At 40.0% G+C, this 24,679-nt stretch overlaps 1 long non-coding RNA gene across 1 annotated transcript in view; it reads right to left on the reverse strand.

The window, feature by feature from the left end:
- Positions 1-1,678: 1,678 nt before the first annotated feature.
- The window catches only part of LOC139596768 (uncharacterized), a 34,906-nt gene continuing 11,905 nt past the window's right edge, over positions 1,679-24,679 (reverse strand). The window contains exon 3 of the long non-coding RNA XR_011681449.1: positions 1,679-24,650. This is a non-coding gene — a long non-coding RNA (uncharacterized lncRNA). The remainder of the gene's footprint in view (positions 24,651-24,679) is intronic.

Raw genomic sequence — 24,679 nt, forward strand, 5'->3', positions numbered from 1 at the left:
CCACTACCCCATCCTGCTCTGTGCTTATTCCACTCACAAATGCCCTCAAATCCTGCAGCACGCAAAACCTTTCCAGGAACAAAGCAGAGGAACCATTTGAGGAGCTGAGAGCCTCCAGCAGCAGCAGAGTTGAAGAGCAGCAGATGAATTTCCATGCTCCTAAGGACACCCTGTCCTGAAAGGGGACACTGGGTGTCTCCAGCCATGGTTTGAGGGAAGGGCAGCACCAAGCAGCTCGCTGGACAGGAGCAAGGGAATATGCTGGAACCGCCAGCCTCCCAGGAGAGGTGTGGGTGAAGGATGTTCAAGGTTGGAGTCAGGTGTCGAAGCTTTCACATCCCTTCCCAATCTGCCAGCCGGTCTAAAAACTGGGATGTAAATGGGTTGTTTCAGACAGATATGAATTCTGTGGTTTTCAGGGAGTTTGGTCCCTCCCTCTGGGCAATATGAAACCAGGCCTCCTCGAAGGAAATGTGTCCCTAATCACAATAAACAGGGCTGGAATTCAAAAAGCAACCACTGCACTGATTTCTTTTAAAGTTCATACACACACTATCTGTGCCCAGAAGGAGTTGAACAGAAGTAAAAAAAACAAATTTTCCCTTGTGGCTGGAGCTGCCCAGAAAGAAGGATGATGGCAGGTGTTGGGAGACCCCAGACACTGTGTGAGGGTTGGGGAGATGGCATCTTCAGGGATGAGCTGCCCCTGTCTGGAACTTGTTCCATGTCAGCCCAACTTCTGATTTTGGTCTAAATTGTAAAATTGAAAAAAAATAAGATCTCTTAAACTGCTCATTAGGGTTTTCACTTTTCTACCTTCCATCTGATGACCTCTTTATAATTCCCTACATATGAGTGACGTTTTCTTTTGCACAGATGACACAAAGCTCATCCACCAGGCAGTGCATGAGTTAAAAATATATTCATATAGACAAATTTGAACACTAAAATAAAATTGTCTTCCTGAGGTCATTGTCTCTGTAGACCAAATTGAGGGAGGAAGTGCAGGAATGTGATGCTGATTAAGATACCACATGCTGGGCAGGTATCAGTTTAAACACTTTAGACTGTTACCTGCTCAGCAGGGGAGACCTGAATCCACATTTGATGATTAGACCATATTTATGTCTCAGCTCAGCGAGTTTCTATACATTGGCCTGATGAGCAGAGTGTATAAAACTCACACTGGCGTCTCCTTATTCATCAGAGGGGTGAAAAAAATAAAAGTTTCACAGGTATGTAAGATTTCTAAATACGTGGGTGTCCAGGGCCCATTTGCCCCAGACTGTTATGGGGAAATGAGATTCCACTCAGTCTGCCCCCCTTTCACATTTGGGATGAATCATGCAGCAAACTGAGTCATCTCAAATTAATACTCATTCACAGTTGCACAGGCAACAAAACCAATAATGTGTTGCCTGAAGAAGGGAGGTTCTAGCACATGGAAACTCTGCAGATATAGATACATACACAAATATACGCACATCTATCTATAACCTCTACATGCACACCTATATGGGACCTATGTATAGATGTTTTGCAACTTTGCATGACAAGCAGTAGCTGTGTTGCTTCATATGGTATTTGAAGGTCTCCAATTCTGATTAGCATTCTTGATGGATTCTTTCAGCATGGTTTACTCAGGAATCCAGGCTTATGCAATCACAGTCTGTGTATGTGTGTACGCGTCTGTCACCATTAGACATCAGATAATTTACACAGGAGAGAGGCATTATGAATGTCCCTAGACCAGGAAAAGCTTCCTGGAGAAATAGCTGCTGTCAGTGTTTTCACCTTAAAGAAACAGAGTGAACCCAGCTATGAGACACGTCTCCACTAAAAATCTTCATTAGGCTTTATTAAATCCTGTACTCATAGAACTGTTTGCTCCATATCTAAAGGATTACTATGAATAAGGAGTCACCAAAGAAGCAAAATGCTACTCATATTTCTTATTAATCTGCTACATTTTTCACTGCAAGAGATTCACTTTTAAAGGTTCTACTTTTCAGTTTACAAAATTCTCCTCTTGGCTATACACAAGTAAGTTTGCCGCTCTGGGCAGAGTTCCGCTTTCAGGATATTGCACTCCCACATGACCAAGACCATCTCACGTCACACAAGGACTAATATTTCTATTTGGGAGTTAAAGTTGCCCTCCAAATGCTCATGAGTGATTTGTGAGCATTTAGCCCCCATGCTCTGTAAAATACAATTCCAGAGAAAGGTCTGATTAGCACAACTTCTGCTGATGGACCTGAGTGCTCCTTCAGCAACAGCCCATGAAGATTAAGCCCCATAAGGCCTAATTATGAACTTAGGATTTAATATGGTATTTAATATAGGACAGTGGTTTAATTTCTTTTCCTGGTGTTTAATGTTTTGAGGATTATTTTATATATATATATATATATGGCCTTGGCACTGGGGTTCACACAAAAAGCAAAGAATTGGGCTGTGCTGTTGCTTACACAGAAAATCCAACTCAAACAGCTGTGATTGCACCTGGAGAAGTCCTGGCTCCTGCCAAAATCTATCTCTGACTTGGAGAGTTACTCTAGTACCCCGTTAGGCATTTGTGCCCATTTACCCACTGTCACAGCTCATTGTTACAGTTGGATCACAGACAATTTACTGGAGTTCTTTTGGGACAAATAATCCAGGGATATGGAGAAACCAGAAAGAGGAAGGGAATTACAGTTTGAATTGCTGATATTTCTAAAGGAAAAACAGCAGTTGCCATGACAATGAAAATGTGAAATATTCAAAGAGGTCAAAATTAAAATACATGATTTACTCTTCACAAAGAAAGTGCTACACACACACATAGCTTGTGGATTTTAGTTTTTCAGATTCAATTTTTAATTTTTTTTTCTTTTACATTCAGGACACAATCTCTTGGAGAATCCCTGACTGTTAATACACCTTCAAACTGACCTCTGCTGTGAAGCCCATTTCTGAAATAGGGTCCTTGTGCTTGTTAGTAATTTCTAGAAAATTAGAAAAATGTGTCGAACATCTCTAGTCCATCTTTACATCTGTGACTTAATGGGAGTGAACAGGCCTGGAGAGATGGAGAATCCCCAGCTGGGAAAAGATGAGAGCATTTGCTTCTGGAATATTAATATGTTGGCAAACAGAGATGTTTTGGGAAGGACAGACCAACAATCAGTGCTTTGTGTTTCTTTCTTTTCAGATTCTCTGGAGAGGGAGGGCTGTTTTGTTTTTTATTTTTGTTTTAGTTTTAGCCTCCCTGTAGCATATTTCCACTATAGCCACCTTGGCACCTCCTTTCTCTTTGTTTTATGCTTCTGTAAGGAAGACAGGCTTGCACCAGAAGATTGACTCTGTATCTATATAACAAAACTGTTCACAGGCTCCATCCACAAAATTTCAAATTTGACCAAAAAATCCAGTATTTTTTGGAATGCTCAAGATACAAAACCAGATTTTATTTTCCCCCTTGTGGTAGCGTACTAAAATGAAAGAAGAGATTGTCATGAAAAAACAAAACAAAATAAAACAAAAACCAACAAAATACCCAGAAACTCCTCCTTCCAGGCTGGGACTGATCTCTGTTTACCTTGGGGGTTGCAGACTGGCAGGAGAACCTGCCATCTGAGCATGGCACATGCCAAGTTCTCCTTGCAGCCGAGTCCTTGTGCTGTAATCTACTTTCCATGGAACAGGGAAGTATCCAGAAGGATCAGTGAGGTGTAAACCTTAAAGTGTACAAGGCATCTTTTGTTCTGAACTAATAATGTTGTTACTCATGTGTGTCTTAGGTTGGAGATGGCCACGGAAGAGCAGCCAAGTCTCTGCTACCTTCACCCTTGGTCACTGTTCCAGCCGTAGTGGACAGCAACGTTTTTGTCCTCAGGGCCATCAAGAACAGGGCGCTTCAGGAATTCACAAAATCAATGAAGAGTAAAACCATGTGTGAGTGGGAAAAGGGAGGAGAAAGGTCAGCAGAGGGACCAGCCTACCTAATGTCTGGGGCTTGTTCAGTGTGGGGTGGGTGGACTGGGGCAAGGTTTTCTCAGAAGCTCTCCATTTACTGAAATAGGTTGAAGAGGTTGAGCCACTTAAAATCAGGTTAGTTTTAGTTCTTTTGCTGTGCTTGCTCAGGAAATGTCACCGGTGACCCTTACCTGCACTGTATTTTGAAGAGGATGGATTCTGCTCTCTGTGGTGCTGCTGGAAATCCCAACTGCATTAATTGTGCCAGACTCCCCTTGCCTAGATCCTTACCAAATTGTGCATGCATCTCATTCACTGTCACCGGTATAAAACCCAGTTGAATTAATAAGTAATGATTTTGTGTGTTCAGCTTTTTGTTTGTTTTTTTTTTTTTTTCAGTCATGTAGAAGGCTGATTACTTTTATTAAGCAACTAACAATTTGCCACCTGAAACCTTTGAACCATTCCTTTAAATTCCTGAATTTGGGGCAAAATATTATGTGCACAACAGAGTCAGCTCTTCTTATCTCTATAGCCTGAAGTATTCCAAGTGTTACCTGGTGTACAGTGCATATCTCATTGCAGTACATAGGCTCTGAAGTATGCCAAGTAATAAGCTATAAAGAGAGAAGCAGGACTCAAGCAACACAAGGATGCAAAGCAATATTTTCTCTTGACACTCAAGGTCATGGCATAAAGAAACGTGGAACAAGGGAGCGTCAATTTTCATTGGAGAACAGGGTACAGTGCTGCTGTACCAAGCTAACAGAAATAAATTAATGTGATGGAAAACTTAGAGTATCCTCTTAAAATGTGTTTATAAGTGTGTGAGTGTGCATGCAGGGGGATGATGCTGCATTGCTCTCTATATTTTCATGGCTAGCAGAAACAGGCTGCTCAGACTTAAAAAGAAACACTTTTTAAAGATAATCTGTTCTGTATATGCTATAAATACCAACACACAGTTTTGCAAGGAGCTCTGGGTTAAAGAGCTGAAAGGAAAAAGTATGGTTTGCTGCCCAGTGAATTACTCATCAATACAGTCGTAACTTGTTTGCAATTCCTAACCAAAACATTTACCCAATGTAAATAATAATTTTCTAGAATTGATTATACTTATACCTGGGCCTCTGTAAAGCTGGAAAAACTATTCTTGCATTCTTGCATTCTCTTGACTCCATGGCAGGAGCTATCTGTGTATAGGGAAATAGAAGGAACCTTGTTTGTCTGGTTATAAAGTGTAAATAAGGAGTAAATGCAGAAGAATAGTTGGGTTTCTGATTGTTCTGTGCCCAATTCATCCTGTGAAGGCAATGGAAAATCTTCTGCTGGCTTAGGCAGGGTTTATATCAGTCCCTTAGACATTATCAATCCATCCAGAAGGATTCATAGCATTCACCCTATGGCTCCAACTTACTTTAATTCTTTACCTAACATTTCTGAAAAGCAGATTGTAAGGGAGCATTTCTTTATAGTTAGGAAAAGAACACGGTGCTTAATTTTAATGGAAAACTCTTTTTTAAACACAGACGGATCCTGCTGTGTTTGACAAATATGTTCCAGAAAGAAGCTCAATCTAGATGTTATGTGTAACTTTATCTTATTCCCTTTTGAGCACTACTGTTCTTGCAAAGTGATCTCTCAACTGCCCAAAGTCATTACACTTTTTCCCTTTCACATTGTACCTCTGTAAATGTCAGGCATAACTACATTTTTATTTGCAGAGATACCACTGCTATGAATGAGTAAAAATTTCCTGCTCCCCCGCCTCCTTCTCTTTACCCTGTGCGCTTTCTGCTAATATGATTTGTTGAACAAATTGTTCCATTAATCTGGGGCTGTTTGACAGAGTGAGAAAATAAGTGCCAAAGTGAGAAGATTCACAAGAATCGGAAATCTCAGTCCCTCTTTCTCAAGGTAAATAGTTATTATATCAGGGTGTCAGACTGGTGAAATGGATGTACTTTCATTCTCAGTTTGTAAATGTCACTTTTCCTCAGCCCATCAGGGTGACAAATGAGGTGTGGGTTACAGTAAGAGTTCATTCCTTGACAAAGTTCTTGCTGGTTTATTTCAACGGGAAGGTAACCTCCCCTTTCTGCCCCCCACCCAAAAAGCAGGGGGAGGGGGACACATCTTCAGTCAGGAGAGAAACAAAAAACAAGGCAACTTGGGCTTGAATAACGCCCAAATTGCTCCCATTTGCTGCTAAAATCTGGTGGAGGTTTCTTCAAAAAACAAGTCATGATACACTTTGTTTGCTTTCCTACTCTTTCCTTGCTTGTTGTTTTTAGCAAAGACCCATATGACATACTTTTACTGGTGCTTATGTCAATATTTATTGAACAAGTGGTCAAGAGAGGCCACTTTCTAAGCCCTTTGCTATCTGGTTGTTAATTACCACACTGCAATGTGTTAATGAAGAAGAACACCCACCTCTTTTGACAGGTAATTGATAAGAGATCAGGAGGCCCAATGACTGACAAGGAACATGAAATGGCTTCTTTGATTGCCCCAAAGATCACAACTAGCAAGGAGCTCACATGGCTCCTGGGGAAGCACAGTCACAGGGAGAAGAGAAAAGGATGATCTAAACAATTTGAGCACCAGGTCTTTTTGATTTTTGAGTCTCTGATTACCCTCAGGAAAATAAGATTTGCAGGAGGTCATGAAATGTCTTCCAAGGGTGAACTATTATCTTCAGGACATGTGGGGTTTTTTTTCCTCATGATTAAGTAACCATGAAAGAAAGCAGCCCCTGCCAGAATTTGCCATAGTGGTAATTCAGAAAGATATTTGTTTGATGGATTCACCTCTTTTCTTTCAGCTTGTAGCAGCTCTTAGCTTTTAGAATTATCTGGTCACTCAATTTGGGTTCTCATATTGAGAATTGTTAATGGGTTTACTGTGCTTGGTGCTCATGAACAAAACAGTTTTGAAAAAAGAAAGTGATTTTGCAAGAAATTCTGGAGAAAAAGCTGGAAGAAAGTAAACGTGGATGGATTTATTTTTTTTTAGTTTCAAAATGAAATAAACTTTTCTTCAAAAATTAGGAAAACAAGCAAGCTGAATGGAAAATCAGAAACAATCAGCAGACCCTATGTGTATTTTCTCAGAAGCTTATCAAAAGCAATATGTTTCCATGTAACATTTTGCTTTTAGTGAATCAGCATTTTCTGATGAAAATACATTTTATTGCAAAATGTCTGCTCCATTGGCACATAATCCTGCACATGTCATAAGAAATGAAAAGGGTTGAGGGTGAATGGGAACAGGGACCTCCAGATCTGGATCTACTGCTTGAACTGAAAGGCTCCTAAATGAACAGCTATTATAGACTCCTGTGCGTGTTCGAACCCTCAGAGGGAGATATTAATTAAATGCATGTAACATGTTTCTTTTCCTGACTGATAAAATGTCAGGCTTTGAATTAGCTCGACGATGACAATGCTTATGATTCAGAAATGGAAATTTGCTTTTCATTATTAAGAAAACCACTGTACTCCAACACTCACTTGAAAGAATCTATTTCTACCAACACGTCTGCTGTTAAATTCCCATGCTAGAATATTTGTTAGAAATTAACATTAAAATGGAGACTACACATAATCAAAAAAAAATCTAATTTTTTCTCTACATGTACATTTCCCATATATTTATCTGTATAAAACCCAAGTAGCAGATAATAGTGAATTTTGTATGACATCATATGCATTTCAAACAGATCACAGTTTCATCACCGTACAAGTATCTTTTCCTAACAAATCAGGGACTAAAAGGCCATACTGAAAATAGAAATTTGAAAAAGTAATAGTACCGTGAATAAGAAAAACAAATCACTTCATACTGTGACTTTATTTTTTCTTTAAAATATTCTTCTCTTTTTCTCATCAAGCTTGCTCCTGCACATAAATTGTTCTTTGAAGACCTATTTTCTCTAGTACTGGCTAAAATAAGCAGAACAGTTACAGTCAACAATATTCTGCCCACTTTGCCAGAGCCTTCATAATTTATGTCTAACCTGGATAGGAAAAGCCCTTATAAATTTCAACAAATGTCTCATTAATTAACACCCCATCTCCCTAAGCCACAGAGCAGCTGGTGAAAGGAATTGTGTAGGTTGATTCTGTAGATATAAACTAGGTCAACAAGAGGGATCCATACTCACTATTGCAAGCTGATATTTCTCTGGAGGGTATTAATAGTTTCTCGGATCTTTCAGCTTAGGCTCATAACTATACAAAGTCAACAGTATAAAGCTGCTCAGCCTATGTACTTAAATTAAAGAAAAATAAAATAAAAAAACCCACAATGCATTACAAGGTTTCTTTGCAATCTGATGCAATGGGTAAAATCCTGAAATCCTTCTTTAGGCCTATAGCCAAGACAGTGGGAGGCTTTCTATTGATTTAAATGAACTTTGTATTTCAAATTTTTTCTGGTTAGTACTTGATCATGCAAACTCTTTACTGATTGCACTATATATTCATGGAGAGTCTGAAGTCCTTAGTAAGGCAACTCTTTCTTCTTGCCTGCATGATAAATTATCTAGAGAGCATTGTTCTCTGCTCATTTCTAAATACTCCTTTAGCCTATTCAGCATGCTAATTTTAGGGCAATTTATTTTTTCTATAACTGTGCATAACTATAATAAAATTAAACTAAAAATATAAGGCTGGACAGCAAGGAATTAATATTACAGGTCTATCTAATGCAAGGACTGAATACAAGGCGGAAAAACGAGAGGAAGAAAATGCCTGGGAAGCATTTCCCTTGCTATAGATGTCTTGCATATGAAAACCTTGTCTGAAGTCATCTGAGGAGGCAGACAGGCAATTTTCACCTATTCTTAGTGTTAGTATATACTATATCATGATGGGATGCAGGGAAAGGAGAGGAGAATGCAGTGGCTAGCAGGGAAAGATTAGCATACAAAATTTAAGCAGGATCTGATAGCAGGAGGAGGGAGTCAATGGGCAGGCAGAGCAGAGGAAGACTTTTCCACACTGGCAGACTCATTTCAAAAAGGTGCAGAACCAGGAGTGCAAGACCAAAATAAATGATAGCAAGAGGGTGAGCATTTATCAGAAAAGAGGGAGAGCAAGTAGGGGATACAGTAGGATGTGAAAACAGCAAAGCAGTCAGGAGTGAAGCCATAAAGCTCCTTGGAGGAGATAATCCTGCCTCTAGTGAAGTCAATGGGAGTTTTGCCATTGACTTCAACAGGGTCAGGATTTCACCCAGGGAGTGTTAATATGATGTGGAAAGAGATAGGAAGACTGGGGAGATACTCAAGAGAGACAGCAACATGGTCATAGCATATAACATTAGCATATTAATGGCTATGGCTGTTTTATTTTACAGCTCTGTATGAAGCTTAGAGACTATAGGAACTTTAAGAATACTAATATGTCCCTCATTATTAACTAATGCAATGTCAGGAATCCTCCAAATACAGATCCCCTGCCCACCCCTATCTCCCCCTGCAATATCTCATGAGGGAGCTGGAGTCAGACTAATTTTGGTATTAAAAAAAAAAAATTCAGAACAAATATCATTGTGTCCAGTAAGCCGAATGTATTGATTGAATCCAAGCTGACCACAAAATTTAATTGCAGGTCCTGAATTATTTGAGGTTAGGAAAAGTTACATTATAGTTTCTGAGTTAAGCTAAATAGATCAAGACTTTTTATCTTGTAAAAGAACAACCTAGAAGAGGGATAAGGAGGTCAGAGATAGGTCTTTAACATACTGACTGGCCTGGAAATGGCAAATAGATAATGAATGTTCACTGTCTCTAGTAATGCAAGATTTAAAAGTCATCAAAGGAAACTAGCACAGGGTATATTCAAAATGTACAAGACTTCTGTCTGCGTAGCACAAAGGTAACTTGCAAATTCCTTGCAAAAAGATTTAGGGGTGGTTGTATAGCTTCAAAAACAATCTATGGAGAAATTCATGGAAGAAAAACACACTGAGAGTTATTCAATGCATAGAGAGCTTTTGTTTAAGGAGTGTCTGGGCCATGGGGATTTTTTTTCTGAAAAACAGCACAGAAGTTTAGAAAAATATGCTTGCATTGTTCCCAGGCTATCTACTTATATCCAAATCCAGAGAGCACACACATTTATACAACTCTTAGGTCCAACATGGTGCAGGAATTCTCTATTCTAAGGCAAGAGAGGCAGATTTATTTACATAAAGTCCACATTTCTGTTTTTTCCATTTTTTTATTTAAATATTCTGGGAGTACCAGGTAAGGGATAAAACTGTCTGCAGATAAAGGTTGGGTTTGTCAGAATAACTCCACTGGGCAGCTCTGGAAGGTTTAGCTCTGCCACTGCTCACTAAAAGGAGACAAGGATGCCAAGAAATCAGCAGCTTTGTTGGCTGGGATTTTGCCTTCTACTGGAAATTCACTTAGGAGCTAATCCAAAGCCAACTAAGTCAATGAAAAACTCCCATTAATTTTAATGGGTTTGGGATCAGGCCCTTAAATCATATGTAGGCAGCTAAATCTGCCAGTCCTTTAAAGCTGCATAAATTTACCTGCTATTCCCCAAAGCACAAATGCATCCCTCCAACACCTGTCTGACAGAACTATTGCATATAATAAGAAAACCTTCCAGAATCACAAGTAAGCTGTGAACACCAGCCTGCCACCAATCTCTTCTGATGCTGAGGTAGTTAGTACCTGGGACTGCTAAAAAACCATAATCAGGGATGGGGCTGAGATATGAAATACAAGTATTCCATCTGCTTAAGCTGAGCAGCTCACAAAACATTAGCCAACTGCTAAGTTGCTGCTTTTCTACAAACTGAGTCATCCTCATCACACATTACACTGGGTTTTAAATGATTGACAGGAAAAAAAGCTAAGAGAAGCAGCTATTTCTTTACATTTAGCTGGTTTGTCAGGGCATTTGAAAACTTCTGGATTAAGGTGAAAATGCTTAAGGATTAAGTGGGGAGTGAAGGGAAAGGGAATGAAAACATTTTAGTGCTGTGAATTTAGAAGTCAAGCAGACATGCTCAGGAGAGCTAGCAAGACCTTTACCAATATGCTGTATCTAATCAACAATATCATTTAGAGTTTTCCTCTTTATGGAGGAGAAAAAAAGTAATGCTTGAAGGTTTCTCTAGCCAGCGCTCTATCTCATCAGGGCCTTAATACACTCAGCGTGTGTTTTGCAAAATGAGATTTTGCAAAAATCAGGGTCACCCCTTGCACCCAGGCAAGAGGTATTAAAAGATATTCATCTTTACAAAGAGTGTCCTGAAATGATGGAAATAAATATAAGTCTCAAGAACTTTTGAGAGAGTTACCAGAGGCTCGATCACACCAGACAGTTGTGAATCATAACCAGAAATGTCTGGGAATGTATTATTGAAATGGAAGTGCTGATATTGATAATATTTGCATTTAAAAGACTACTGTGAATTGTTTTAATGCTCCTCATCTCATGAATAACAGACAAAAAGGAGGTGCCTTTCTGTACTCTTAATTTCTTTGCACTGTGGTAGGCAAAAGGTGGCTTGAGGGGGTCAGGAAATAATGATTTGATTCCTTGCCCTATTACATGTCTCTGGTAATGCTTTGAGTACTTGGTTTTCTGTGCTTATTTTCCTATATAATATTTTTGGGCAGAAAATTTAAAAAAGAGAGAAGAAAAATCACATCTGATCAATTTTACAGAGAATACTGGATAGTTCTATCACATAACAGGAGATTAAAACATCTTCCACTAGCCATGGAAGCTTGGTTTGGAGGACTATAGGAAAAATTAGGGAAGTTTTTCAAATGCTTGAAGTAAGTTTAAAGACCCCAGAGAGGAAAAAGGCAAGTAGGAAGAACAAGAAGATTTAACATTATCACTTGTAGGAAGCTGTTTCTTTTGTAGAGACCCCCAGAGCTGAGGAAAAAAAAAAAAAAGGAAATAGTGAATCATTAATTCTCAGCTCAGTTGTTTTCTTTCATGTTTACTATTCACAGTAAGTATTTTATGCCCATTCTGGGACTGGAAACGTTTATATACACAGTAGCAGCAGCATCAGCATCATAATAACTGAATAATTTATATTTTTAAAAAAAACCTTGCACATTTTATAAAACAGTGTACAGGTATTGTTGCGCTTGCTCATGTAAAGCTCCACAGCAAATCTCTGCCTAGAAAATGTCCCAATGTTTTAGGGGAAAAAAATGATACTTAGCTAAAGACAATTACCACCTATAAATAAAAAGTCTGAGGTAATTTCAGTTTATTGGTAAAGATTGATGCATGCAGCACACAAAAGTAGCAGTTATGATTCAGGCCTCTCTCCATCACAACTCTGATTATTTCTGAATTTTCTTCCTGTGACAGTACCTGAAGCTACCAGGCAGCTCAGATTTTGGGTGGTGTGGCTGCCAACACCAGGTTCCAAGGAGCAGTGCTGATTTCCCTACTGCTCCTCACAGCCTTGCATGGCCCAGTTGGTTCAAGGGTCTGACTGGAAATTCTTCTGCTCTCATGGCAGAGATGTAGAAATATGCTTCAAGGAAGAAGAACTATCCTGAGGATGTCCCAGAGATGGCATGTTCACTCTGAAACTTGCTTCCCTTCAAGCCCAAGACAACAAAAATTCATTGGTTGTCTCCGACCAGCATGAGCTTATGGGCACACCATTGCAACAGGCATCCTCCACTGAGCACCAGTTCAGGGGCAGCTTTTTCAGAAAAGAGGATACAGAAATTAGACTGATCCTTCTACCCCCTCCAAAAGCCCAGCCTGATATGTGCATGCCAACGTGTTTGTTGGATTTAATTTTTTGAGGTACCTGCTTAAAATAAGGAGGGCAGAAAAAGCCCATACTAGGGGCTTGAAACATTACATAAACTGGATTTACTGATCATCCAGTCTGCACCCTTCCAAGCCCTGTAAAATACATGTAGGTTAACATTATTAAATGCCACTTAAAAATAGGTTGGTTTTGTTAAGTGTGGCATGATTTTTACTGGGTGTTCTGCTCGCCTGGATTCTGGACCTCAGGGAGCACATGTAGGTACACGTGTCACTGGCTGATGTAGCCACCTGGCTGCAACCCTCCATCAAGTTCTTAGCCATTCCCACTTATTAGGAGAGAGGGTTTTTTCTTATTTTAATCTGCACATTGCACATGCATTTAATTTTACATAAAAATGCATGCATAATTAGGCATAGCAGCGATGAAACATTCCCATTTGGAAATGTCCTGCCCAAACCCACACAATTCAGTGTCACATTTGGTACCAAGGTTTTTTAGTACATGACAGCCCATTATCCATTAGGTTTGAATCTCTTCTGTTAAATGCCTTGTTTCGGTTAGAAACTGCACAGTAGGAAATTAAAACATGTTGATAGATTGGAAAGTTATTAAGCTTCCTTGCAGTGTTAAACAAGAATTTACAAGAATTCGCTCTCCAGATTTATCAGGGATATATTTACAGTACTTGAGTAAGTGTGAATATTACTCACTGGAGATATTTAGTCACATACTGTATCTCTCTGAAGGGAGACCATATTGCATTAAATGTCTCCACCATGTTCTGTAATTTGAAAGATAAATCCTTGAGTGCTGATTAGTCATATATTGATACAGAACATCTATTATTTTGGGTCTATAAGAAGATTTTCATCTCTGTAATATTAATTTCTTGGCTATCATCATGCTTTTTCTTAGCAACCATCTTTCATTATCATAACTCAGGCCACTCGATATTGTTAAATTTCCTCATGTACAGTGCCAGAAATGGCATTGCAGGTGGGGGAGGTAAATCTTACTTAAATTAAATGGTTTGGTGTGGGCTTAAAACAAGAGCAGATATTGCTAAGGTTTTGTGTGAAGTTTTTCCAGTGACACATTTTGTGGCATTAAGGAAAAAGCTCAGACTCACAGGGACTCCATTTCTACATCCGAAAACTGGGTTGTAATGTAATTTCCCACTGATATGGGGAGATGTTGTTTTTATTCCCAAATTATTATGTAATATATTAGTTAAAATGGGGTCCAATTGCTAAGAACAAAAATAGCATTTAGCACCTCGACTCCCACTGAATTCAAGTATCTGACTCTGCTTGGGTATCTGGCAAGGAAAAAAAAAAAATAGGTGCTCTGTCTTGCATGTGTATTTCTGTCTAGTTATGAAATACAGGCAGCAATGGTGACCAGAATAAAAACTTCAATTTACCAAAAGAAAAGATAAAATAATTTTGATGGTTTTGTAGGTAGTGAGAAATATCAACTATCTCTGATACACATGAGCTTTACTCAATACTCAAAGCCAAAATAGCTCTCGTAGTCCCATAGCTCAAAGTTGAAGTTAGGAGCAATTTTTAAGCATTGATTTTTGACTAACCATCAGTGTAGCACTAGATTTTTCTGTCTTTAAATCACAGCTGGGAATGGTATTCTCAAAATACTATGGTTGAGTAAGAATCGAACGAAGTTCCATGGAAAGTTACTTTTCACAATGCAATATTGTTCCTATACATTAGAGAAATATCAGTTCTCCTCGTCTGTCTTCAGCCCACTTGTCAGGAGAAAAAATTGTCATGTTTTCAGGTTTTCTCATTTTTTTTTCCTCCTTTCCATTAAAAAGCAAACGAACAAAATCCCCAGAAAAATAACTGCCCTCTAACAAAATCCACCCAGGGCCCCTAGTTTACTCCTCTCCAATGTAAATGTTTTGCAAGTATTTCAGCAATAGGAAGATTTACTTTTTTTTTTCCTGGACAACAAACACAGCCAAGGTATTTGGTGCCCTGATACTGCCCTGCTAACACCTCTCAGCTGTGGGACAGAGGGACTCGGACCCAGGATCTCATCCCTGTGCCTTCCCAACCCTCCTCTCTCCCAGGCAGCAATGATCACCACAGCATAGGCAGCTCCACATCTTTTGTGATCAGAGAAGCTGCTCTAACACCAGCAATTAATTTCTCCTATTGGGACATCAGGGGCTTCAAACAGTTCACAAGCACGGCAAAATAGATGGCAAGACTCCAATTTTCTTCCATGAACTTTCTAGGTCAGAAATCAGGTTTTAAGGGCACAGGAGATCATACTGTCTGGCTTGCTCTATAATCCTGGAAAAGAGACCTGTCCTAGGCTGACCAGCTTGTGAATCGAGGCCACTGTTTTTTCTTTAGTTGGCCCTGCAGAAAAAATAGATTTTTCTTTGAGCTCAATGCTCAGAATTCCTATGGAAATAAAAAGGTGAAAAAAGGGAATGGAAATAAAAAGGAAACGGAAATGGAGGGGGAAGGGAAAGGGAAAGGAAAAAAAGAGGTGAAGGGGAAGAGAAAGTGGAAGGAAAGGGGGGAATGAAATAATTTCTACTGTGTTAAACGCAGCTGGATATGAGCCTGCCATAATTTCACACACAAATCTTAACCTTTCCTCCCTCAGCTCGACCAGACTCCTGTAGTTCACAAAATGTTATCACAAGCGAGTTGAGCTGGCTGCACACTCACGGCCCTAGGAGCATTCAGACCAGTATGAGACAAACCAGCTGTGCCAAATCCTGAGCTGAAGCTTTGCCATGAGGTTCATCTGGTTTAGATCAAAGGGCTATAGGGCGACTCTCATCAGAAAGTGCTGGGAATAGGAGACCTTAAACCTTTTGATTCCCGCAGTCCCTCAACCTCCAGATAAATTAAAATATTTAATCAAAATCTAATGGCAGTGATCTTGTTTGTAGAAATGCTTTATTATCCCGTGCATTTTAACCACAATCTGTCTGGTTCCTAATGCGACCTAAAGAACTAGTCGGCATTTATTACAAATGCAAGGCAGAAAGCTTCTGGCTCAGCAATTAATCACTGACATGGAGGAATTTCTTCTCTCCAGGTGGGGAACCCATCCAAAAACTAAGAAAAATAATCGGGCTAATTAATTCTTATCTGCAAAGAGCAATTAGATAAATGACCTAAAAACAGGCCTGTCACCCCTAGTGAGGTGCTCAGCTTCTAAATAGAATAATGTCTCTTTGCCAGGCCATCTCTGCAGTGAAATGGAGATCACAGGGAGGAAGGGGAAAAGACAGCATGTGGGGAGGGAATGGACTGATAGGGGAGTAGGTTAATTAGAGCTGAGACCAGCCATTGATATAAAAAAAAATTAAACCAAAGCTCTGCACTCGGGTAGATTTGCTATGATCCCATCACCTTCACAGCTCTGCCTTTGTGCAGCCAGAGGTACCAAGGAGAGTGAAGCCATGTCTCCAAGCTACTTTTGAAGAGGAAAACCACTCACCAGGCTTGTCCACCACTGCATTGCATTTCACCTTGGTGAGTGGCATCCCTGACATGGCATCCTTATTAACTCTGAACTGTGTGTCTGCAGCATGGAACGATGGCGCCAAAGTGAGATGCAGAGTACTCTGCTTCAATTAGTTTGCTCCAGCAGACTTCTTCTGGTTTAGTTAGGAAATATGCAATGCAGAAACCTTCAGGAATGAGCCAAATTAATCTAAGCAGCAAAAGTGAGACGGCAGTAAGTGCATTTGTACAGCAGACCTTTGTTCATCTGTGCATCCCCAACAAAATCTTGCTGTCCTTTCAGATGTCTCATAACCAGGCAAAAAACCAGGAAGATAATCAAAAGAGGAGAGAAAGGGCTTTGGGACATATTAGGATAATATTAAGAATTTGTTTTTGCTTTCCTGTTCACAATTAAGTTCCTTGCTCAGTGGCACAAGGTATCTTTTCCCTGATCCTGCTGTTCTGCTTACTTATGTCATGACACCATGCCATGTCCGATGGCAGGAGACAAAGGGACACATTGAAGGAATTGATTCAGGCTTATTGAAGTATTTACAGAAATAAGCCTAAATGACCAGACATAAAATACTGCAGCAGTCAGATTAAAACAATCCACTCCAGTTATAGTTAATCAGGGCTTTAGCCTCCAAGGAACTGATTTGAGACTAACAAAGTGTTTTCCAGCTCCCAAACCCCATGCCAATCACGTTACTCCTGCCTTGGAGCTGTTAACAATACCAAATACAAAAGTAAATGCAAGTCTGCAGATAGTTTTACTGTTTCCAATATCCAAAGCTTCTTACAGTAAAAAAGAAAGACTAAAAAAATTATCATCCCCAGGGCTACAGATGCTGGTAAGAGACCTTTGTCTCTGTCTGAAACCTTGTGTGACCAAGGTTCTTATAATTTATACAAAGCAGATGCCTGCTTAAATGCTTTACTCAAAGCTGTCATGGCCCCTACATCCAAGCAGTTAACAATAAATTACAAGGACTAATGGATTAGATTAAGATGCATGAAAACATTGTATATATTCTGAAGAATGATACTTCACCTACCAAAAAAAAAAAAACCACCACAAAAAAACCTCACTGCTGTGAATGTTTGGAAAGGAAAAGAGATATATATTCCAGTTAAGTACTTTGCTGCTTGCATTGGCTGAAATGCGGCGGCACAACAAAAGCAACCATCTGTGTTTAAACACAAAGGAAGAGACAAGCAAGTCTGTGTCAGTTTAAATTTATATTTTCCCCTGATGATGCTAATGTGAGGTTTAAGGCAGAGCAGAGCCCACAGGATGCCTAAGGATGTTTCTGGAAGATGAATGCATGTGTGGAAGATGGACAGCTCAGGTCCAGGTGTGAGCTTCTGCAGGACTGGGGATGTTCTGGGGAGAAGGTTTGCTGCAGGAGGAGGATTCCTTCCTGAGCTTATGTCCACTCGTAAACTTTGCCACAATTCAGAAAATAAAGATGAATAAGTTTCAGTTTGCACTTTTTGCGGCATATTAAAATGGACAAGGCTCCAGGCACAGGCTGTTGAGGCAGGCTAATTGGAAGATTACTCCAATATCCTCTCTTCATTTTTTTGCAAAGATGCAGGAAAGTTCTCAAGAACTGTAAATTCAGACATGGCTGCAGTTCAGAGCGGATACTTGCTAATACTGCTGCATAATAGAAGAGCTGGGAGTATCTGAAAATAACACAGGAATAATTGGAAAAGTAGCTCAGAAATTTGCAGGCCAATTGGTGTTTACAAGAAAAGCCAGTGGCACATTATCCAAACATCAGAATAGAAGGATGGAATGATGCAAATCAACACAGATTCACTAATAATTTAATTAAATTTAGTAAAGAAAAAAACCAAGTGTGAAAACATCCGAACTGCAGTTTTCCTGCCAAAGTTCTTCCCTTTTATTTCTGAGCCTGCTTTGGCTCTATCAAGAAGAGCCAAACCAAGGCTCATTCTTATCTAGAGTATGTTGACTGCACCGTATTGGTAATATTCATTCACACAATAAAACTGGAGCTACCTAAAATTGAGAAATTTGGGTGCAGCTGGCACATCAATGTCCCCAACCCACTGCAAATGTCTGCAAGGGCTGTTTTCTCTATATGTACCCTGTACAAGGATTGAGAGTCAGGAGAAATACCTTTTTTTTTTTTTTTTTTATCTTTCAGCCAACTCACTTATGTTTAATTTATACAGAAATAGGTACAGCCTCCTTCAGCACCAGAGCATTAGGGTGTTTTTAATGAATAACTTGCAAGAAACAGTCACCTGCTAACAGGTCAGCCTCCCTTTTGTGTTTCATTCTAGTTTCATTAGTAAAGAAAAAAAGGCCTTTGATTGGATTAATGGAAATAGAACCACAGGGTTTAAATTATAAAGTATCCAGTGGTTATTTCTAGTAGCTCCTACTTTCAACTGGGATCATGATTTTTATCATCTCAGGCTCAAAGCTTTTGTGTTTGACTGCCTTGGACTGCAACATGGAAAGGTTTTGCTTTAGCAGAAATCACATTTCATCTTTCTCTCTTCAGTGATGCAGCTAAACAGCCCCTGGCTTTAAGGCTATCACCCCTACTTGATCCCTGAGCTGCTGGGGTTGCTCTCGACAGAAACTTCTGAGCAGACTCCCTTTGGTTGTTTGCTTTTTTCTCCCTTCTACTCTCCTCCTCCTCATATCCCTGCACCACCACCTTCCAGCGAGGGGCTATTTTTATTTATGTATTTATTTCTTTCCATTGAAACTGCAATGTCTGGAGGTGGCTACAGGCAGGACACGGAGCCATATGCTCTGCCTAACTTATATAAACAGCGTCCTGGGTGACAGCCTTTCCTGGCCCATCTGCAGCTGCCAGGGAATCCATTATTTTTCTGGTCCCTGGGGAGAAAAAGTTCTTGAGCATCATTACTCCTAGGCAAATGTAACTGACTCTACCATGCACCCTAATTTGCTTGCCATAATTATAGGTCGCTCACCCCCCTTTGCTATTTATAAACCTTTTTTATTTATTTTTTGTACTTATCAATAATGAATGGAGGCTAGTGAATCATGGGGCTGTAAATTTGAATATTATGAAAATGCTAATAACAAGGTATCATAGGCAGCAGCACCCAGGTCTTATCAGCTGGTCAGATGCTCTATTAAGCAGCCAGTGAGGAGTTCAAGCAAATTGGTTATGTTAATGTCCTGTAGTACTTGGGGAAGACGAGGAGTTAGCAATTAATTTTTTTTTTCCTTCTTCTTCCCAGGCTGCAAGCCGACAAGGCAAATTTATATTCCTCCTATTCTATGGGACCCCAGCTCGCAAGGGGGGCAAGGTGAAAATGCAGGAGCCTACCAAGAGCTTTCTGAGATCTAATTGAATGGTGCAACTGTAAAAGCTGCTGGGAGGGCAAAGGGCTGAGCAAGGAATAAATAAAGAAATATATAAATAAGCAAGCAAGCCCCAAAACAATGGGAATGAGGCATTCTTCCCCATTCATTCAGCTGACAGTGCTTTTGCAACTTAAACCTGTTTTATTAATTATGTTTGACATTTCCTTAATTAGTTTCATTTACATCCCATCAGCCCCTACCAGACGATTGCCCCATACATCATTTCACCAGAGGACTGAGATGCCTACAGAATTACAAAAACACCCCCCTCACTGCAAACCCCAGTAACTCATCACTGTATATTTCACGGATTTTGAGAATTAATCTTCTCACCTCCTATTTCTCTTTAAAAAAAATATGTGGACATTTCATCTTTTTTTTTAATTAATATGAATTTTTCAAAGGATTGTGATGCAGGACTAAATTTCTAGTTTCCTTCCATACATACAATTTGCTTTGTTTCACAGTTCTTATGTATCCTGACATTGACAAAATATGGACTCTAGTGAAGGATCCAATTCCATGGACTCTGCCTTGGCTCCAGAGCCTCGCTAATAACCCCCGTGCTTTTCCCAGTTAGCTCTAGAAACTCACAATATTTTAATTTATGGAGAGATTCTTGCTGCCCCCACAGTTGATATGCAGTTTTCCATATATTGATTAATTTCCACAGAAGCCACGACAGACTTTTTACAACTTTAGTAAGAATGAAAGGATTTTTTTTTGTTGTTGTTTCATGCCATTGCTCAGAGCTCTGGCGTGTTTGTCCTACCTCTCTCTCCATCCCCTCCAGGGGCTGGTGCGTGTGCTGTCACTCTGCACACTGAGCAGCCAGACACAGGACTGGCATTAGAGGCAGGCATTTTAGAAGCACACACTATTTTAAAATCAGCTCAGTGCATTGTGCAGAGAGCAGAGCGAGTCACAGCTCAGCACGAGGAGCACGGAGTGCTTTCAGTCTGGAAGCTGCACAGCCAAAAATCACACGGTGCTGCCTCAGGAAATCCAATCTCCTGCAGGAGCAGAGCCCTGCATGCCCGACCTGGGAGCCACCTGGCAGGAGGCAGGACCTGCTGCCCACTCGGGCTGTCAGGTGTCTGGTGCAGAACGTGGCTCTGCTGTCCAGCACTCGGCGCACAGAGACTGCCTGATCCTGACTGGGGTAAAGTGACAACCTGTTTTTGCTAATCCCAGAACGTGCTACCAGGAGCTGTCATTTCAGAGTCATCACACTCTCTGTTGATATCACTGAAGTTAATCATGCAGAAGGAAAAAGCTTGTATTAAAGCAGATAATTATTCCCCAATTCCTTAATAATGCATGCAAAGGAAAGTGATTCTTATTGTCTTGGCAAACTGTGGTATTTCAGCACATTTTTTGTTTAATATTGTTACCCAGGTATCTTTCCTCCTTTACACCACCTAGATCAGGGTTGTTACACTGTACAGTGTCTGAGAGGTTTCTTTACTGTGAACTGCTATATACCTTATACTCAGCCCATACTTACGTTGTAACATTGGCACAGTGGGAGCTAATTGACATAAGTAACCAGGTTATCTTGATTGATTTGAGAAGTTCATCCAATTAAAAAGGCAGCTGAGGAGATGTTGTCCCTATCCAACCACTTACCCTTGCAAGGGCTGTCCAGATCTGTGTGTAACAGCAGCACAGGGATCTGCCAGCTCAAGCCCTCCCAATACAAATACCAGATGGACTTACAAGCCCCAATAAAAGAAATATTAATGCAACATATGGAAATATATTCACTAAAAGAAACAGACTCAAAGAAATATTGATGTGCTTGCTTTCTCAGTGGGACTCATTTGCTAGGGCAGAGCTTGCTGCAGTCTCTTAACCACATTTCTCAGCCCTTTTGGCTCTGGGGCCAGGTCACGTGAAGCCAGGCAGATATTTCTGAGCTTTCAACAGGATCCAGATGTCACAGATGCTCCTGGTGCTCTGTCCTCTCCAACCTTCGCATAGATGGCCCTAGCCTGGGTTATAACCAACTGTCTCCTCAAATTAAGTCTGCCCAAAACTTTAAGCCTTCACTGTAATAAAATTCTCTCAGCCCTCAACCCTCGGAGGGGAGGCAGAGGGGAGAAGATGGGGGAATAACGTTCTCATTTCACCTCAGAGGTTATTACATCTGTGCTTTGGGAAGCAACAGACATCAGGGCTAGAGTTCCACAGTTGGACTAGACATAGAGAAAAAATCTCGCAATTTGTTCTGAAACCAGAGAGATTTCATCCTGTTTTGGAAGCCTTCCAGGTAAAAGCCATGTCTGGGACCCTCTCCAGATTTTCTGCAAAGCACTGGCTGTTTCATTTCCAGATCATTTCAACCCTCAAGATCAAAGGGAGCCTGATTTTAAAAGCAGGAATTAAGTACTGGTGAAGGAGAAGGCAGTTTTAACTTTGCTGTAACCATACACACAATTCACAGAGGAGTTTCATCAAAAAGTTTGGGGGGGTTGCTGGTTTTGTTTTGTTGTTTGTTTCTTGCTTCATTCCTTTCCTTGTTCTCTCTTATCTGTGATCCAAGCATTTCCCCAAGACACTGCAAGAACATGGGTGTGAGAGGAATACGGAGCAGATTGTAGGGAAAAGGCTGATAAGTCCCATTCAAAATTTGCTGGTGTTTTTCTTTCTGAAGAATTCAGCTCAGAAGCCGTTCAGAGGAAATTTGGAGAGATGAAGATGGGGGATGAAATACCTATCCCTGTGGGACCACAAACAGCCCTGGGTGTTCTTTGGGCTCTGGCTTCATAAAGTGGTTCTTTTTGAGTGAGGTTGGCTCCTTTTTAATAATGTCCTCTTCTGTCATTGATGCTATTTCATGGCAGGTTAACCTCAAAGGGTTTAGATCATTTCCCAGCTTTCCTGTTTGGATTCCACTACAAACACATGAACACAAACCCCAGACCCTCCAGTTCAATTAGGAATAGTTAAAAACCTCCACTAAAGTAGTTTGGTAGATTTATCAGATGCTGCTGGGGCTTCAGATTTATCTCAAATAGCATCAAATGACCAAAAAAGAAAAAAAAGTCAAAATATTTTTCTGTCACATGCTGTCATACATTGTCAGGGAACCTTGTGCTGTAGCTGCAGTGAAGTTGAATCTGATTAAAAGATCAGCAAACAAGGCAGGTTGAGGGGAATTTGATCTCATCATTGCTATGCCTGGAAATACCTGTCATCTTCTAGGCTGTCCTGCACTGTGACGCTCTTTCTTATCCAGTTTGCCAATGGACATTCATGGTGACATTCTCCGCAAGAAAAAAGGGGAAAAGAAAAAAGAATAAGAGGGATTTGAACCATACCAATTTTATTTTCAAGTTCTGTATTTTTATTCCTCTGAGATCAAGTCTAAACATAAATACCAATTACCAGAGCTACAGACAAATGAATAATTTGTTGTAAAACAATCCTGATTTATTCAAATGAGAGTAGAGGTGAAATTAGAGCTACGCAGGATATTATGTTAAAAAGCACACGCATACAAAAAGAAAACAAAATGTCTAATTTTAACATAGTGTTGTTATCTGTGATTAATGATTTCCGTGGGTGTATAACTCTTATGCAAAAATGCCATGTAATCATGTACATATTTGATTAAATAGCTTAATTTGTGTTCATTTTAAAAAAAATAAAATAAAGCCAAATAAGCTAGATAATGAGTGGGCGTGTTGTAGGAAAAGCAGATGGGATTTGAGGCACTAGCTGTGTTCAAAGGAAGCCACCAATTTCACTTCAAGAATATTTGCGTATGAAAGCTGATATTTTCTAGAAACATTCATGAGTAGAACACAGAGGGAAATTTTGCCAAATTCTGCTGTTTTTAATGAAGGCATGCGGGGGGAAAAAAAAGTTCAGCTGAGCCCAGTTAAATTCCCACTCCACAGGAAGAACATCTTTATTTATTTATTTTTCTCTATTTACTGGGAATGTTTTCTTTCTCTGAGTCAATTATACCTAAAGCATCCTTTTGTTTACTTCTGAGCCTCTGACAACAACCTCCCCTTTCTTTGCCTTCACCTGTGGAATTAAATACTTACTTTTCATCACACAATAAAAAAAGACACCTCCCCAGACTGGAAATAATGGGATCCTTTGGTGGTAAAGCTGTGTAAATCACAGTGTCAAATGAATGGACAAAGCTTTAATGGGGCTAATAAACACGTCCCTCTGTATTGAGCAAGGGGACTTTTTATGAAAATGATCAAATAAAGTAATAAAAAAGAAGGGGCTTCCCCTCTGGGTTTATGAGCTCTCTTGTTACACATCATGTATGACACACTGACTGGCAGAATATATGATGGACTGTCATACATTGCAGAATGACTTCAATTAGGATGATAAGATGACAAGTTCCCATAGTTCATATCTGGGTTGGCTGTGGGTTTTTTTTCCAGCAGGGCTCTTACTTTGACCTCTTTCTTTCTAATGTTTGATATGAAATTTAAAGGGCCAGCTGAGGTCGTAGGAGACAAAATATGACTTATGTCAGGGGAGGGAGAGGAAGGCCACTTGTTTCTTTATTTTCTCTTATATCCATGGGTAGGATCCTGTAATTCAGCCTCTGACTCACTATTGAAAATAATTAATGCCAACAGTTCAGCCCACACTCACAACTCCAGAATTATAAACCAACACATACAGCCTGCCACTCAAAACTGACTGCAAAAATCACTGCAAACTCCCCAAAAGCTACCAACAAATCTGAAGGCACATCAGACAAGGTGACACACGATCCAGCATCCATGAGTGTCATTTATTTGCTTTATACTGACCAGTTCTGGATGTGGAATCACACGGAAATACCTGTATTTCTTCAGGGTAGAGACTGACTTTGGGCCCATAAAGACACACTGGAAGAAAGAGAAGGCTGAGATAATTTGGATTTCTGAGATTTTCCAGCTAAAACCTTGGTTTGAATCTCTCTATTTGGCTGATACAGGTAGGAAACTTGAAGAAGGGGTTGTGCCCAAGATGTATGGTGAGGTAGTGCTTTCAGCACTTTGAACCTTAGAGGAGGAAAAAAAAAAAGGTATAG

Source organism: Agelaius tricolor, unplaced genomic scaffold, assembly GCF_023055355.1.
Source record: "Agelaius tricolor isolate 1412-34295 unplaced genomic scaffold, bAgeTri1.0.p SCAF_16, whole genome shotgun sequence".
In the NCBI taxonomy this organism is placed as follows: Eukaryota; Metazoa; Chordata; class Aves; order Passeriformes; family Icteridae; genus Agelaius; species Agelaius tricolor.